At 46.3% G+C, this 10,392-nt stretch overlaps 1 pseudogene; it reads right to left on the bottom strand.

Annotated features, from left to right (window-relative positions):
- Positions 1-7,713: 7,713 nt before the first annotated feature.
- On the bottom strand, positions 7,714-10,392 carry LOC115312926 (annotated as a pseudogene).

Here is a 10,392-nt window from a genome sequence, read left to right as displayed (position 1 = left end):
TGACAGCTATCAAGATACCTCCTCCCCTCCTGATACATCTGTCACGGCGATAAATGTTGAAGTCTGCGCAAGTGTCAAATATTTCCTTATCAAGTATACCAGGTTTAAGCCAAGTCTCTGTTAGGATTACAACGTCGGTATCGTTATCGTACAAATATGATGATATTAAATCATGTTTAGGGATTACACTGCGGATGTTAGTGAACATAAATGAAACATTGCACGTTTTATCCGAGATTCTTGATAAGACCCGATTAGGACAGGAGGGCTTAGATTTTTGTTTCATTCGCTGTTATGCTGTCAGTTGTTCTACACTGTCTGATAGGGGATTGTAAACAAATATCCTGTTCTCCATTTTCAGCTTATTAAACGTCAGCTTGTAAGACATATTTCTTTCTTTTGCAAAATGGAGAAGTTTTCTTCTAGCAATACGAACATCCAAAGAAAAGTCTTCCCCTACGGCAAAAGGTGTCCCCTTAAGCAATGGACCGGACATTAAGATGCGATCTTTCTCCTTGAATCGGGAAAACTTCACGATTATTGGCCGATTTCTTTCCGCTGAAAAACGTCCCAGGCGATGGGCCCTCTCAACATAATCGGAGCTAACGGTTTGTTTAAGTTTTTGCATGCAGAATTCTAAGATGATTCCCTCGCTCATGGCCTACGTTTCGTTTTCAGAATCCTCGATACCGTAAAACAAAATGTTACAACGGCGAAGCCTGTTTTCTGCATCGTCGCATCTAGCCTGTACATGACTAATTTTAGATTCCAATGACGAGATGGTTTCAGCGGGTAAGAGAGAGGGGGATTGGGACTTCAACTGCGCAAGCTCGGCATCTATTGCTGTCACTTTGTCCGATAACTGTTGCAGTTTAGTATCTGTGGTTTTCTGTTTATCTTTCAGTAGTCTCACTTCACTTAGAATTTGTGTTTGGCCTTCTTCAATTCTTTGCACAGTTGCTAGGATTGTTGTTTGAACATCAGCGCTTCGGGTTTCGGGGCCAGGGTTCGATTCAACATCTCCTGCCACAAGAAGCCTCAGACGTGATAAGCAGGAAGGGAAAAAAGATACAAAGCACGCGCGAATTCTCTTTCCAATACTTTGGTGGTCAAAGGGGCATGACACCGCGAACAAACAATAGTCGCTCGACCGATAGGTAGTGCAGTGGTCTAAATAACTAACCTGTAAGTACAGTGACGGTGAGTGCGCCATTCCGATGGTGTCACGCCCCAATAGATAGGCGCGTGGGTCCTCGTTATATAGGCTGCCAGTTGCCGACGCTGTGGCCGTAGGTTGCTAGTGAAAAGGTAGCGATGAGTCCAGTTTTGGCGGGTGTGTCGGGTAATCCTCCGCTGCTTGCTGTTGGCGAAGAACGTCAGGCGCCGCTGGTACTGTCGGCGGTGGAGCCGCATCAAAGGTAGGGGTTGTGATGAGGAACAGGATCTGTAAGTACAGTGACGGTGAGTGCGCCATTCCGATGGTGTCACGCCCCAATAGATAGGCGCGTGGGTCCTCGTTATATAGGCTGCCAGTTGCCGACGCTGTGGCCGTAGGTTGCCAGTGAAAAGGTAGCGATGAGTCCAGTTTTGGCGGGTGTGTCGGGTAATCCTCCGCTGCTTGCTGTTGGCGAAGAACGTCAGGCGCCGCTGGTACTGTCGGCGGTGGAGCCGCATCAAAGGTAGGGGTTGTGATGAGGAACAGGATCTGTAAGTACAGTGACGGTGAGTGCGCCATTCCGATGGTGTCACGCCCCCTTACGTGAATCATCCGGCACAACTGAAGGCACCCTCTTACGTGAATCATCCGGCACAACTGAAGCGACTTTCACTCGCCAACCTCAAAATTCTTGTACAGATCACCGTGTCGAAGGCTGAAAGTAGGCAGGAGCCGCACAAAGTTTTGAAGAACTGCCTGTCCTTTTTTTTTTCTTCAAATGCGCTGTAAGCTGACACAGTCGGTGTGTCATAATCGTGGTGCTCAGACCTCGGAAGATAACATCATCATCGTCGTCTGAGTCTGTCATGAGATCTCGCGAAATGTAGTTGACGTCGTTATGCTCGCATCATGAATTTTATGCCCCGTGGTGTCGAGCTACTGCAAATGGGAAACCTATTGAGTTCTTAAAGTGAACAGTAAACAGAGCGTGAGGTGGAGGCTGACCGCTGGGAGTGAACCTTCATAGAGGTGGGGTCAGAACCTCGTGGGATCATAGGAAACAGTAAAGAACTCAATCTTTTTCAAAATATAGTCCCTTTCACACATCTAAAGGGACACTGACACCCCCAAACGTTTTTATTTATTTGTACCAGACGATTTATTCAAGTGCCGGAAGACTACCCACTCTATATCTTGCCACAGCATCACACATAGTATATTGTCGCGAATGAAGGTGATGAGAGGACGAGCAGTGAACTGAAAATAAAGGTTTAATCGGCGAACGTATGCAAAAAAAAAAACGAGCATTGAGACAGCAGCGAAGAGGGCGTCGATTGGGCGGCGTAACAGCAAGCGAGAACGAGACTGACTCGACAAGGTCCCGCGCAGTTCTTTATTTATACTCGGTGACAAATTTTCTAGGCAATGCAGTGGAAGTTGAGGAGAGCCCGCGCACAGCCTTATCCAGCGCTCAAATTGTGACAGGGGACGCGTGCCTCTACCCCCCACTGCAATGCCAAGAAAAAATCGTCGAAGAGTATAGCGTCCGTCCATATTTCTAATATTCGGAAAAGAACGTTCGAGAGTCCCGCTTTCGGGGCGAGACTGAGCAGGCACTTTCGAGAACAAGAAAGCAGGAATAAAAGTTACGTCCGGAGCAAGAATAAACGTGAATCTTTAAAAGTCAGTAACCGAGCATTGCTTTCTCGGCCCTGCAGGCGGCAATATTTCATAGAGTTAAAAAAAATTAAAGACTTTTACAATTCTCTGTAAGGCCGAATTAGAGCGCGCCTCTCGAGGAGGTGGAGTAGAGGGTACGGAAGAGAAGGTATGTTCCTCCTCCCTTTCCGTACGCTCTCATCATCCTCTTCCATTCAGCAGAAAATGTTTGCTAAATTTCCCCAATAATTTAGCCGGGAAATTTTCCCGCTAATTTGACGTGTGGCGTCTTTATGGGAAACGGCCCACTAAATTTAGCGAATAAATTTCCTCCGAGTTTCGCAAAAAATTTTCCTGCCAATTTAGCAGAAAAGTTTTACCCTAGTGACGTCACGTGACGTCATTATGAGAGACGTCCTATCATCCAACGCGCGGTTACGCAGACACCGACGCCGCTCAACCCGGAAACGGGCGCCTAAGTGCTGCGCTCTAAGAAAATGAGATGTCTACACTTCTCTTTGATGCCGAATCGGAGCGCAGCTTTTGAGGAGGAGGAGGAAAGAGTATGCCCCTCTTCCCCCTCCGTACCCTCCCATCCTCCTGGCCCGCTGCCCTCCCATTTAGCGGAAAAATTATTTCTGCTAAATTTAGCGGAACAGCTTTTCCACTAAATTTAGCGGACAAGCGTAACCCCCTAAATTTAGCGTGAAAATTCCCCTTAATGCAACGCGCACGGTTACACCGACGTCGACGCCAACGGCGACTCCGCTGAATCGGAAACGGGCGCCTAAGTGCTGTGCTCTAAAACGCAACTGCTCGAAACCGAGACCTAAATGGACTGGGGAGGAAAAAAAAATTATAGAGAAAGATACCGAAAGTCACGTGGCTTTCCAATTTTTTTTTTTTTTCGATCGACGTATTTGCAATTTTTTTGAAGCCACAAAAATGGGTATACTACTTTTGGTATATTTTTGGTATTGAGCGTGTGCCTTCGATTACCCACGACTTTGATTATCTAGGTGGTTGTGCCTAAACCGTAGAAAACGGCACGTGACCACGGAAGAGAAAGTGAGCGCGACTCAAACCGGCCAGTCCTCGATCGGCGGTTTTCGGACGGAAAGGAAACGAATTTCGAGCAGAAAAGTGTGTTCTGGAGAGTTGGGCTGTTATATGTCATGTACAAATAGAAACCTTGGCGAGCATAAATACCCTGTCAGTACTCGCATATGCAATGACTTTCTTAGCGCCGTCCTGGACCTGAAAGCCACTTTCTTCCCCGATATTTTGAGCTACAAAATTCAAACACATCCTCTGAATTCCGGTGGCTTCCTTATTCTAAATGTAGCTGCTTTTCTCCAGTTGCACCCTAGTTAATTGAAAAAAAAAAGTATTATTGTTTTTGCTATCGAAACCGAAACTTTGTTTTTCTAGTTTGGAACCAATTTTCTCCACGCTCCAAACGTGACTTCAACGATGAGATGCAAGGCGCGCGGCCAGCAATCAGGTAAACACGCGCCTGCCTTGCTTGCGCCTCAGAGAGCAAACGGTCGTTCATGATATAGAAAGTAATATTAATATCCATTTGCACAAAATGTGACCTTGGTCTAAGTGCTGAATGACAAGAACAAAACAAAAGCAACCGGGATTTTGAGAAAGCAAGTTTCTCTCAAACCGTGGTTTGAAAATTTCCGTGAAATTGCTGGCGTAAATCCGCTCTATCACACACAAACAAATACACTGTCAAAAAAAAAAAAAAAATTGACACGACGAACAGTATATTTTTTTTTTCAAAATATTTAAGCAAACCGAAGAATGCTCGAAACGTGGAAACAGGTGCAGCATAAGCTAGTCCTATCTGAATTCACGTGCTATTCGGTTTAGGTTTTCTAGAAAAAAGTTAAAGGGGCGATGCAACAATTTTTGTACTTTGCGCAAATACCGCTTAGAATGGATCCCTGACGTTAATGACCTATGAAACAGGCGTTCGTTTTTCACCTCACGCAATAGGAGTCCCAGAAAAAGATTAAAGAAAAACGAGCAGCGTTCACCCCCTCAACTCGCAGATAGAACAAGCGGCCACGTGATCTGGAGCCGATTATATGCCGCCAATGCTTATCATAGCCGCGCGCTGCGGTTGGCAAAGCACAGGACACACTCTGAGTTACAGACATTGTTATGGCTCGGCTGTTGTCGTCGTTGCAGCGATTGGACACGGGCCACTACCTGAATGTTTCTCGAGCAAGTAATTATCACGAGCCTAAATCGAGTGCTCACGCAATGCTCGGGTCCAATCTATGAATCGCATTCAAATATCGACATTTGGTTCTACTCAATCCCCACTTTACGTCATCAAATTTTGCATTGTCCCCGCAGCTCCGTCATCAAGTTTTGCGAAGAAGAGACTGCAAGAAAAGGTCCGCTTTTATCCTTGGAATTCCACGGCAACGAAGACGCTTCTTGGTCAGTGGCGTTGCGTTAGAGTATTCTTAGGGCCCACCAGTGCCAGTAAGATGCTGTAAAGAGAGAAACGTTCCCACCAAATATTGTTGCACAGCCCCTTTAATGTTGTAGACGCCATGAGAGAATCACACACGCAACTTGCAAAAAAAAAAAAAAAAAAAAAACATGTAGCATGTGTTTTTTTTTTTTTTTTTTTTTGCATGGGTAATTTTTGCAAAACGTCTATTGACCACTTCAGAAAAGCGCATCTGGTCGGAGTCATCTTTAGCGGTCGTGCATGTGGTGGGAACTTTGCTCGCCTCCAGAAGCGGCGAACATGCGTGTGCTGGGCTGTGAGGTACCTAGCGCACGTGAACTTTGATTCCTAAACGTCCAAAAGGTGTATGAAATAAAATGAACCGTATTCGTGTACGCAAGGTGGCGGGCAATTACTGTCCAGAGATCTTGTGCTATAATGATGATTTGAAGAACTCAGCCACCAAGCCAAATATCACGGAGGCGCAACGACAGGCGTATGAAAATACGAATTCACCATCCTTTAAAAAAAAATTGCTTGAATATGCAATAATGTGTAAAGCTCAGCTAAAATACATAATAAAATTGAAAGTTTAAAATAAAGGAAAAAGAAAGTTATGTGAAGGAAAATGTGTACACACATTTTTGTTTTTCCCTGTAGATGTAGACCATAACCCGCTTGAACCCTCATCCGCGAGTGCACATGGGTAAATGAGATATCCGATATAGGACTTTTTAAAATTAAATTTTCGTCTTACACTGCCTTCATAAGCGGTAAATTTTCACGCATCTTCTCAATCTTATTTATATTGCCATAGTTGGGCAAATCAACCCCCTTTAACATTTTCTGCTATAGGAATCTATAAACGCGTTTTCACAATCTATTCTAAGATAAAACATTGCATGCCAACCGTTTGACAAACGTACCAGGCCACTGCTCTGATCTAAATCGTGACTCGACACCTGCACCCCAAAACTCTATAATATTATACACGAAGGCATATCTCTTAAAATGCATGTCCAAGTTAAAAATTGAATTACGCTTACGCGAATCATTTCCCGCTTTCGACAGATCGGCCGCGTGATCGGAACGCCGGGCATAGCCTGAGCTGGATGTGGCGGCTTCGGCCTTTCGGAGCTGATTGATTATGCCTCCTCACTAAAGTGCATATTAAATCAACACCAGGCTGTTTCAGCGGTGCGTCGCTGCACAGTACGTCAAATTGCGAAAGCATGTCGACGTTTCTTCTATTGATGCCATATTCCGCCTAATAAAGGGAGCGATAACCAGGTATTTTCCTTGGCTCTCGGTCGCGACAGAACTGGGCACTTTGCATTTTTGTGCCCAGTGAAACGCTGTTCTCTCGTTTCCGGTGTCTCGTTCGCACGACAAATGCGCTTAGAGTCAGTGAGCCCCCGCGTCTGTTCAGCGATGTCTTTTTCAGTCGTCTGCATTGCCTTGCGAGGCACTGTGAACTCTACCAGAGTACTCCCAGCGAGGATGTCTTCTATCATAAGACAGGTGTAATAATATATCGTATTGACTACACAGTTTGAACGAGGCGGCTGGTTGCACCGCATAGTTTCGAAAGATTAACCCTTTCCCCCCTTTGAAATATTTCTATAAGTTCCGTCTTTCGTTTAATCAACTACCCGGCCAATTTTGTGTATTACTACACCTCTCTAGACTTTTCTACCAATCTTCTGACATCCTATTTCAGATTGTAAGCTTTTGTTCCTCCGTTCTTCTATCCTAAGGTGCATAACACAGTTGTCCCACCAATTTCTTTACCTCTTCATGAAAGGCAGGATGTAGCCCCGCCAACTTTTCTACCACGTGTTTAGCGTTTCGTTATAAGAATGGCCTACAGCACATAAGTGTTTATATCTAAAATTAGTCTCAATATGTATTTTGACATAACAGTCCCATTCTCGCCATAAGCAGTAAGGAGCCTTCTTAGTAATTTATCAAACAACTCTTATTTCAGTAAGTCCTGTTCTTCGTGACATGCGCCTTGCTAAAGTTAATTTCTCTTGAATTCTTCTACCCAAGATTCTTTCTGCTTCTTTTAATTTATTTTTAATTAAACTAGGCTGCACGTCTCCGGAATCAGTCCGCAGGTACTTAAATGTCAGCTTTCAGGTTACGTTTTACGTTTTATTATTTATTTTATTTTCAGGCAATTGACGGAAAAACAAAACACAAACTGTAGTTGCACTAATAAATCAATTGAATATACATCATTCCACAGAAGTGTCTCGATCGGCTTCTGTCTGTCGTTCGCCTCGTTCCCCCCGCTCGTGTCTCCAGACTTCTTCTTTCTTCTCGTCGTTTTCTTGTGAGTGTCAAATTTTTTCCAATCTGCAACATCCTCCCCCCCTTCCCCTCTTTCTTCCTTTTTTCACGTGAGAGTTCCCTTGGTTCATTCATTTGCAAGTTCCAGGGGGTAAAAGAGCTGCACGGGGCGCCGAAGCGTTACCCCGCTCGGTAGGCGCACCGAGCAGGAAGGTACGTGGTTGTCTCAGCCCAGCTGAATTGTTTTGCTCCTCCCCGTCCTCAACATGAGCCGTGGGGTCTTGTCTTAGTTAACAAAAATGAGGTCCCCGTTCTGTAGGTCGTTTGTCCGTGTCTCAGGCGATCGGTGTGCGGAGCGGAGCCGAAGGAGGTATTCCTTCCGCCATCTGCGCCAGAATTGGTCCAGTAGTTGCTGCCTGTGTAGCCGACGTCTGGCGATGTCCCCTTTTGCAGAACCTGGTATAGCTTCTACGTTGACTGATGGGAAAGCCGTCAGACGCCTGCCCAACAAAAAGTGCGCATGCGTTAAAGCATCCTGCTCGTGTGGAGCGTCGTGAACAGGGGCCAAAGAGCGAGAATTCACGACGGCTTCTACCTCGTGTAGCATGGTTGTCAGTTCTTCGAAGCTGAACTTGTTCCTTCCAAGTATATTCCGTAGACTACGCTTCACAGTCTGCACCATTCTTTCCCAGAACCAGGCTGCTCTCTCGGCGATAAACTTCCACTTTATCCGATGCTGTGAGCAGTGGTCCTGGAAACGTACGTCGGTACGTGAGTACGTCCCATACGCCGCATAAATCCTTTCCTGCCCTCTTGGAGGTGAGGGCATTGTCTGAGTGAACGACGCTGGGTGAGCCCCGTCGAGCAGTAAAGCTCTGGAAGGTCATGATGAACGCTTCTGTCGATAGGTTGGAGACAAGCTCTATAGGTGTATGGCTCTCGTCCCCTCACATGTGAAAAGCGCAATGTACGACTTTTCATCTGATGCTGCAGTCTTTACCATCAATGGGCCAGCAAAGTCGATCCCGACCACCTGAAAACGATTCGCTTGAGTAATCCGATCCTGTGGCAAAGGTGCGGTCGGAGCGTTAGGCGGCTTGAGTTGGTCCAACCGACAACCATTACATTTGTTGATGCCCTTCTTGGTCAGCTGCCTTTCTCGCGGTATTCAGAACCGCTTTCGTACTTGAGTTAAGGTATCCTGAAATACGCCGTGCGGTGTTCGGCGATGGCAGTCTCTTACCAATAACTCAGTGAAGCGGTGATCGGGAGGTAGCAAAAGCGAGTACTTGACCTTGAATGTTTCGTTTAATTGTTGCAGTCGTCCCCCCACACGCAACAATCGATTGGCGTCAATGAGGGGGCGAGCAAGACTATGCTGGATCACCTTTCCAGATTCTTATCTGCCATTAGATTGTTCAATTCTTCTGTAAAAGCTTCCTGTTGCGTTCGTGCGATCCATCAAGTCTCGGCTTGTTCAAGTTCTTCGGACGCTAGCGGGCCCTCACGTCGGTTTCGCCACGTTCGGCAGTTCTTTACAAAATGCATAATCTATGCATTAATCCTGAGGATCCGTTCCAGCGCCCCGTACCGTTCAAGTTCCAACAGGGGTGCAATCTCTTCCATTGCCGTCTGCAATGCGTGATGTTCCAGCTTTCCCTCCTCTGCAATAACTTCTACTGGAACGTCGTCACACATGACGAGGTTCGGCCATACGTCTTGGGTTTTACCAAGCCACTTTGGACACTTCCACCACAGTTGCATACCTTTTAGAGTTTCCGCAGATACTCCCCGCCATCAAGTCTGTCGGATTTTCCTGTCCGGGGCAATGCCTCCATGTAGAAGGTGATTCCACATATTGGAGCTCTGCCACTCGATTTGCCACAAATGGCTTCTATTGAGTTGCTGACCCGCGGATCTAGTGAAGCGTGATAGTGCTATCTGTCCAGTAGAATGTCTCTTGATTGTTCATGAATTCTCGGAGACACTGGCCCATCCGTCTTCCAAACACTGCAGCCATTTGTTCTAGTCGAGGGAGTGTTATCCGCATTATGGGCGCCACACGTGATTTCGAAAATACCAAGTTCACCTCTACCTTCCCATCTTCTCCTTCAGCTCTGAGGTAGGCACAAGTGCCATAGGCCACCGGACTTGCGTCGCAGAAGACGTGTAGTTGCAGAGAACATATGAATTCTCTTGGAGTCTTCATGATGCAGTGAGGAATCACTACCTCTTCTAATTGTGGAAGTTCTGCGCACTATCGCCGCCATTCCACCAGCAGGTCGTCTGTTAAATCGTCGTCCCAACCAATTCCTCGTTCCCAGATCCGCTGAAACAAAACTTTAATTCGTATGACGAACGGAGCAAGGAGTCCCAACGGGTCGAAAACCCTAGCTGATGCACGGAGTACATAGCGCTTTGTCGTCCCGCTGCACGTGACTAAGTTCAAGATCCTCTTCACTGGAATGGCCAGCGTGTCAGCGTTACGTCGCCAAAGTAGTCCAAGTACAGCTCTCGGCTCAGAGATTGTGGGCGTTGATGCAGCTTTATCAAACGATTTTTCCAGCTCTGTCACGTTGGTAGACCACCTTCGGAGTCTCATTCCTGCATCATTCGTGCATCTTTTAAAATCTGGTTGGCAGTTCCGCAGTCGATTTCAATTCTCAACGGACGTTGCTCAGATTATGAGTAAGAGTGGCGGTTAGTAGAAAGGGGCTGGCCGATGTCCCAAAGTGCACTCTCGTCATCCTACACTTTCTAACGGTTGGCTCTGAGCTTGCTGATGACGAACCTCCACATCCCTCAT

This window comes from Ixodes scapularis, unplaced genomic scaffold (genome assembly GCF_016920785.2).
Source record: "Ixodes scapularis isolate PalLabHiFi unplaced genomic scaffold, ASM1692078v2 PGA_scaffold2__306_contigs__length_199485367, whole genome shotgun sequence".
NCBI classification, from domain to species: Eukaryota; Metazoa; Arthropoda; class Arachnida; order Ixodida; family Ixodidae; genus Ixodes; species Ixodes scapularis.
The sequence above is the reverse complement of the archived record's forward strand: the minus strand, read 5'-3'. Positions and strand labels throughout refer to the sequence as shown.